The 8,395-nt window shown below is 38.4% G+C and overlaps 1 protein-coding gene across 1 annotated transcript in view; it reads right to left on the minus strand.

Moving 5' to 3' along the window:
- The window catches only part of LOC124605276, a 102,987-nt gene extending 101,404 nt beyond the window's left edge, over positions 1-1,583 (minus strand). Inside the window, exon 1 of the mRNA XM_047136847.1 lies at positions 1,297-1,583. The gene's annotated coding sequence lies outside the window, so the exon portion shown is untranslated. The remainder of the gene's footprint in view (positions 1-1,296) is intronic.
- Positions 1,584-8,395: the final 6,812 nt, after the last annotated feature.

The raw sequence follows: 8,395 nt of genomic DNA on the forward strand, positions 1-8,395 counted from the left end.
GCCATTAAATTTAGAGAACTAGTAAGTTCTGAATTTTAAAATGTTCCATATTGTTTACTGCTACACTATCTGGATAACTGAAGCCTTCGATACTGTTTCATCAACTCAAACCACACTGTCACCTTCAACCTAAACTGGGCCTCATGCTACACTACAGATCAGCTTGTCACAAGAACTATATTCTGAATTCACATTTGTTGGCTTTGTCAACTCTCAACTGAACTGTCACCCTTCTGCCTAATCTGTTTTTCAAAATATGCTACAGATCAATTTCTCATCACACACTACCCACACTCCAAAAAATAGAATGTAAGTGTTCTGATCTCTTCCTATTAGCATAAATATGACATCATATACAACACTATTATTTCATGGTATGAAGCCGATATTTGATATCAATAAGTTCAGTTAGCTCCCACAGTCAGCTAGCGCACAATATGATTTAGTTGCATATGCCAAGACAGATTTTTGGGAGGCTGATGGTTTAAGGAAGATAATATGGTCTCAAATGCACTATTAAAAGAGAGAGCCATTGTCATGGAACATTGTGTTAACCACATAGTATCATCATTGATTAAATCTGACTGTCCACTTTTCATAAATAATGCCATCTGCAACCAAACGTAGTCTACTGGCAGCTAAATCAAGCTGCAACTTTATAAAACTATGAGTGAATAACGTTTTAGAAACGATCAGACAAAATTCTGTGGAATTTAGAGCCGTATGTTTGAATAACTTCATCTATAAAGTGACATGACCTATGGTACAGATAGTTCAGTCTCAAATAGATATTGAGAAGCAAACCAATCGAAAGAGACAGTTGCCAATTTAAATATCAATTTCTGGCGCTTTCCATGAAACTAGTGTGAAGGATTTAATGTATTGGGCACACAGTTGCAAAAAAAATGGCACGACGTTAATGATCGAAACTGTGAATCAAGATATTTAAGCCTTTTGTCCATCTTTCGCTTTCATCAGAAAAGCCGTATCTGTTGGATGAAATAATAAAGGTCAGGGTTTAGCGTTCCATAAAAAATTATGTTATCATCACTGATACATCATTTACAAATAATCTTATAAATATCTGGATGTCCTACTATCTACCTCAAAATAATTTCCGATATTTCAAGCTGTACAGGTTTCCAAAAGTAAGGAAAACCCATAGAAACACGTTTCGTAAATCCTTTTTATTCTTACGGACGACATATTCTGTGATTTGGAACATAATTTAACTATACAGAAGTTTCATACATTATACGTCGCACGCTGATTAGTTAAGTATGATATGAGACTAACCTACGTGAAACTAAAATTTGTGAATCAGACTCGTGTCGATATAGGGCGTCGTCGTCGTTTATGTATGAAGCGCAACAACGTCATCTCTCTAAAATCCCACAACACCGTACCAAAACGTTGCACCACATGCACCCTTCCAACAAAACGCGCTATAAACACAGCTGATACAGCACACTGTTTTGTTGCTGTTTGACAACAATATCTGTGATCTAGACACATGTCCAAGGAGGTTACACATGCCCAAGGAATTGCTGTAACTGTGTGTTCGTCAATGAGACAAGAATGCGGATCATGCGACGTCCATCGCTCGCTGCGTTAGACGTATTCTTCGACCTTAGGACATCCTAAAAGATGAACAATAATAGCGCACAAAATTGGAAGTGTTAGTCGTGGTTTTGTGGTAAGAAACGATCAGTGACGAAATCGAAAGAAGGTTGTTTGGTTTTTGCTGTATCCTCATCTATACGTTCGTAGAAGGTTCTGGATCTTTATTATTCGTGTAATAGAAGTATGTTCTACAGTAGTCGATGTTACTTACATACACGAAAACTCAAATTCCTGCTACTTACGTAAACATTTCGCTGTTTTTTTTTCAAATATGTCGCGATTTCAGATGGTATCGTTAGGCAAGAAACTAAGAGGACTGCTTAAACTGATATGAGTGAAATGAACAGCAATGACATTTATATTATTGCTTGTCTCAAACATTTAGCTGCGATCGAATCGTTAACAACGCTTTCGTAAATTCGGCGGCCAAGATAAAGATTGCACCACACAGCGAGGAGGGACGTCATGTGACCCGAACGTCAGTTGAAGACAGAACGCCTGTTGTAGCTGCCTCGTTGAAAGAGCACGAAAATCATTGCGGAAGACGGTGATGTCTTATGCCTCCGGAAAGCGGACTGAATTTCACACAAGCACAGAAATCTGCCAATCTGTAAAGCAACTGTTGTTAATAGCAGACACCAGTAATAACAACAATGAATATCAAAGGACAATTAAAACAAGTAGAAAACTTGGTATGTTCAGAAAACTGTGTAAAGAAGCACTAGAGTCGTATCTCAGCGAGGAACTTGGAACTATTAGCTCAGGACAGGAGCATGTACAAGAACTATGACTCAGGTTTATAAGGACAGTTGACCGTGCACAGGGTAGACATGTACTCAATAGAACAGTTCGTGGTGAGGCCGATCCTCCATTGTATAGAGTCACTTTAAAGAAACTTCTAAAGAAACAGAAAGTGTTGCATAATAAGCACTAAGAAAGTGTAGAAATATATAGACAGAGAGATGCTGAATGAAATGTGTTTGGCAGTCAAGAAAGCCTGCATGAAGCCCTCAATGAGCAGAATATTGTTGAAAGAACTTTCACAAAAGCCAAAGAATTTGTGGTCATATGTAATGGCTCTTAGTGGCACGAAGGACATGTCGTTAGCAGCAGAAATATACCAGCTGGAACTGCCATTGGTTGTAAAACTGAGGTATGGTCTTTATATGAACTGATTGTGAGTACTCTCCGTTAGTTACTACATTATTTTCTAAATTAAAGTATAGACAATACTGTTTATTTTCCCCCAGTTTGCTAGTCAGATTTAAACCTGAGTATACAACTATAAGCTGCGAAACCGGTCGTTTGAATAAAGGATAATTTAACAGCTGTTGTGGTTCTTCATTTATCAAGATGAAATATCTTAATGATCTTTGCATACGTTAGAAAATAAACAGCCAAATATTAGCGACAAGGAAGAATATGAATGATATTGAACCTCATTTGACTCACAGCAATTTACACTGTCCTCTAAGGTTCCTGCCTGACCACACACTTGGAAATCACCACATATTTAGAAATAAACAGTGAAATAATTGTGACAAGGAAGAATATGAATTTAGTTGCTGCACGTTCCATAAGAGCAATTTAAGCTCTCCTCTTCCTTTCCTACGTAACCACACACTCGAAAATCGCCACATGTTCAGAAATAAACAGCCAAATATGTATTTCATCCTTAGTTTTCTATCACATGGAAAAATAAATAATATCGAATACTAGAGAACATACTTGTATTACATTTATAAGAAAGTGCAAGACTTTGTTAACAATGCTAAGATGAAGAAGAATTAACGTATACAGGAACACGAACCTACTTCCTATATGTCAACAACGCTAAGATGAAAAAAATTAATATGCACAGGGATGTGACTCTACTTCATCTAAATTTGTAATCCACAACACCATGAATTATGCAACACTGTACTCATGCGATTTTCGTCATTTGTTTTCGTTATCATAGACTCTCTTAGAGGTGTATGTTGTTGATGTGTCATTAACTATCGTTTATTGATAAGGGTGACACATTTGTGATATACACTCAATGTGCCGTTTCCTTAAAATGGCATATTGCAGTTTATAACACAAAACAGTTAATAAATCAAAATGAACAATTTGTCTGCTGAGTAGAGTGAAACATAGTATGAGTATGGTGTAAAGGCCTCCAGCCCTAAATATAAGTGGTATAATTTCGCCAGTAACATACACTGCACCAAAGTTAGTGTCCAGTCACTCATGGACAAGACAAGAGCTGAAATTGGATGCACCAAAGCAGAAGTAGAAATACTTAAGTCTCTTTTCAAATGTTCTTTTACCAAGGAAAAACCAGCACAGTCCAATCTTCACACCACTGAAAAGATGACTGAAAGAGGAACTTGTTTCAGTGGTTTTAAGAAACAGCTGAAATCGTTAAAACTGAACAAAGCTCCCAGGCCCCATGGATCCTTACAAATTCTATACCCAATTTGTGGATGAGCTAGCCCCTTTGTTAATTATAATAAATCATAGATCTATGGAACCAAAAATCGTGCCCAGAAGCTGGAAGAAAGCATAGGTCACATCTGCCTACTTAGTCCAGTAATGCTGCACAAAAAAGGCCTTTTACTTGTAAAAAATGAGCTAGAAGATTTTATTTTTTTGTCTTATTTATATCGTTGACAGTATGTTGAATCCAAGTTTTCGACCTCCAAAACCCTCACGACAACTTATGGCCAAAAAATCAAGAAATTTTGGCACTTTTTCAGTTTTTTGCCTATTACTGGGAAACTAAGCAGTATATTAAATTTAGCCCATACAAAAATGAAAGAGTATTAAATTTTGCATCGAATGACTTGTTTCAGTGTCAAAAACGGGGTGGCCATTTGGTTGCAATCAGTTGTCACAGTTCGTTCCTTTTTACCAGCTTAGCTAAAAAGTCGTCTCTAACGGCTGTAATTCAAAAGGGTCTACTCCGAATTAAAACTGTCTAGTTACCAAAGGTTGTGTTGTTGTAGTCTTCAGTCAGGAGACTGGTTTGATGAAGGTATAGAGAAATGCGGCTTGAAATTTCATGTTACAAAGGCATCCAGTTTTTGGGACTACTAAACATTCTTACACTTCAAAGTCAATTTTATTCCATTTGGTTTTTTTTTGTTTTTTTAGTCAAAATGATCTCTAGATAAACAAAAGAAAAATGTGTTGCTTTGTCACATGCTATGATTTCTACAGTAAGGCCATGGTCACTTCTATCTTCACGTTTGATTGGGCTCAGTGCATTCATGTACAAAAGATTCGGATCAAGCCTTATTGTCGATGCTCTTAAGTGCAATTGGATTCGCAATTCCAATAATGGAAGCTTCTCTATTTGAGACGTCTTCGAATGCACGACCTGAGCATCCTAACATAATCAGCTCAGCTCAGCTCATCTCTGATAACACCGATTTTAACATCTACACGGCTGACGGGTTGAATACTTTCCTTTCCATGTGAGGAATCATGGCAGTCTCACCCCGCTTAGTTATTGAGTCTGAAAAGAACTTTGATCGTGAAAGAAGACGTTCAACTTCTGAATTTTTGTCTACCCAAGTGATGTTTCGCAAAGGGAACAAAGTCTTCAGAAAGACCTCGTCATATAAAGATACCAGGTTCTTCATCAGATACCATTTTCGATGAAGATACAAAAGTAAGAGAAGTTTCTCGCAAATAAGAGCAACAAGAATCACTTGGTTTTTTTTTTTTTGTTTTTTTTCCATGATGGATGGAGGTATTCAAGTGCTACAGGCAGAAGAAGATGCCAGTTCATTAATTGTGGAAACAGCTATTTCCCAAGTTGCTGGGTCTGACAGTGAGGCAGTTGTAAGCGTCAACATTGGCATTCCTGTTCTCCTAACAGGTCGAGGAAACAACCACAACGACAACCTGTACTTTCATAAACTGAGAAGAGGGAAATCAGCAGGAATGTGATACTCCAGTAATTCTTTCAGTTTCGATTCTGGATTTGCCCTTTTCAGTCATGCCTTCTAGGGATCTGATACCACATTCTATTTTTTTGGCTAAGGAACACGGAAATTACTAAACGTTATGGAGCGACAGCCACACATCAATGTACAAGCTGCTGAATTTGCTTAACCCTCGATCTCTCAAGACTTAACAGCACAGGCAGGAAAATAGATGATGTTGACACTGTATTTGAATTCCAACTGTGCGACTTTGGACGAGCTCAGTTACGACTTTTTGTAGAGTCTGCCCCAGGAAAAACTATCAAACATGAAAGGTTACCGCTAACACTGGGCGCAGCAAGGTGGCACTCATTGCGTTCGTGCCACCGAGTGAAATCTTTGCTGGGGAAGAAAACTGGTCCACGCCAGTGGGGCTGAAAGAAAAACTTACCAGACTTGAGACTTGTTTCCCGTGACAATGATGAAAGATGGGGCACCACACACACTGCTGAAGATTGTTTCTTGTGCGTACATAACAGGATACACAGCAGTATATGAATGTCGCAAATTTGGATCGAACTGCTCCCCGACGTGCAAACACGACTTATCTTGCGAGAACGCCACAGAATTTGGCTCGACAAGGATGAGGAAGAGACAGCAGATATGTTCAAGGACGAGGAAGTTGGTGAAGGTGCCGCAATGGATCCTGAAGACCGGACGCTGGAGGACCAGGTCCTGCTACAGTCTGCCGAACGACCTCAATGGAACGGAAATTTGATAAAATGTTCAACTCTGATATTTATATGGTTTTTTAATGTTATCAGGAAGTTTTATATGCTCATTTGTATAATTTTTTATATTACTCATATGCAAATACATATTAGCCATTACTGTTTACTTGGTTTTCATTTTACCAACCCACTCTTACCAATTAACACATGAACAAAATCGAATAAAAATATACATTAATGAATAAAATTAAAAATATTCACATAGAGAACACAAATTGCTCATGAGAGAGCAGTCTTCTCACTGGAAATTTCATTGGATGATTATCACTGAAAAGAAAAACATCAAAATGAGATTACTTGGGATTTCAAGTGCATGAACACTTAATAGTGCCTAAAACTGTAACACTATACGATTTTGTAACATGAAATTTCATACTCTACAACTTTGATAACTTGACATTTTCCATCTGGAGTAGACGTTTTTGAGCTGCAGGCGTTGGAGACGACTTTTTAGCCAAGTTGCTAAAAATGAACGAACTTTGACAACTGACTGCGGTCAAACGGCTACACTGATTTTGACATTGAAGTGGATCATTTTACGCAAAACTTAATGCTCTTTCATTTTGGTAAGGGTAATATTTTCAGTAGAATGCATACCTTCCGAGTAATAGGCGAAAACTTGAAGAAAATAACGAAATTTCTTGGTTGTTTTGGACACAAAAAGTTGTCCTGAGAGTTTTGGAGGCTGAAATCTTGGACTCAACATACTGTCAACTACATACAAGAGACAAAAAATAAGATCTCCTTCCTCGATTTTTTGCAAGCAAAAAGTACATTATCGGACTAATAAGAAGGGTAGCAGAAGCGATCCACCAAACTGACATCCACCATTCTTGACATCCATTTGTTGCAGAATCTGAAAACGTATTCTGAGCTCACCTTTAATGAGGTATTTTGAACGGAATGACCTCCTCCGTGCCAACCAGCATCGTTTCCGAAAATAACGATCATACGAAAACAGCTCTCACTTTTGTCACATGACATCCTGAAAGCAATAGATCAAGGCACACTGTTTCTCGATTTCCGAAAAGCATTTGACTCAGTATAACACCTACACTTATTATCAAAAGTAAGATGCGTGAAGCGTTCAGTGAATTCGAAAATAAAATTCTATGTGTCGACTTGACAGAAAATCCTAGGAAGTTCTGGTATTACGTTAAATCAGTATGTGGATCGAAACAGCATATCCAAACACTCTGGAATGATAATGGCATTGAAACAGAGGATGACATGTGTAAAGCTGAAATACTAAACACCTTTTTCTGAAGCTGTTTCACAGAGGAAGATCGCACTGCAGTCCCTTCTCTAAATCCTCGCACGAACGAAAAAATGGCTGACATCGAAATAAGTGTCCAAGGAATAGAAAAGCAACTGAAATCACTCAACAGAGGAAGGTCCACTGCACCTGACGGGATATCAATTCGATTCTACACAGAGTACGCGAAAGAACTTGCCCCCCTTTTAACAGCCGTGTACCGCAAGTCTCTAGAGGATCGGAAGGTTCAAATGAATGGAAAATAGCACAGGTAGTTCCAGTTTTCAAGAAGGGCCGTCGAGCAGATGTGCAAAACTATAGGCCTATATCTCTGACATCGATCTATTGTAGAATTTTAGAACATGTTTTTTGCTCGCGTATCATGTCGTTTTTGGAAACCCAGAATCTACTCTGTAGTAATCAACATGGATTCCGGAAACAGCGATTGTGTGAGACCCAACTCGGTTTATTTGTTCATGAGACCCAGAAAATATTAGATACAGGCTCCCAGGTAGATGCCATTTTCCTTGACTTCTGGAAGGCGTTCGATACAGCTCCACACTGTCGCCTGATAAACAAAGTAAGAGCCTACGGAATATCAGACCAGCTGTGTGGCTGGATTGAAGAGTTTTTAGCAAACAGAACACAGCATGTTGTTCTCAATGGAGAGACGTCTACAGACATTAAAGTAATCTCTGGCGTGCCACAGGGGAGTGTTATGGGATCATTGCTTTTCACAAAATGACATAGTAGATAGTGTCGGAAGTTCCATGCGGCTTTTCGCGGATAATGCTGTAGTATACAGAGAAGTT

This window comes from Schistocerca americana, chromosome 3, assembly GCF_021461395.2.
Source record: "Schistocerca americana isolate TAMUIC-IGC-003095 chromosome 3, iqSchAmer2.1, whole genome shotgun sequence".
In the NCBI taxonomy this organism is placed as follows: Eukaryota; Metazoa; Arthropoda; class Insecta; order Orthoptera; family Acrididae; genus Schistocerca; species Schistocerca americana.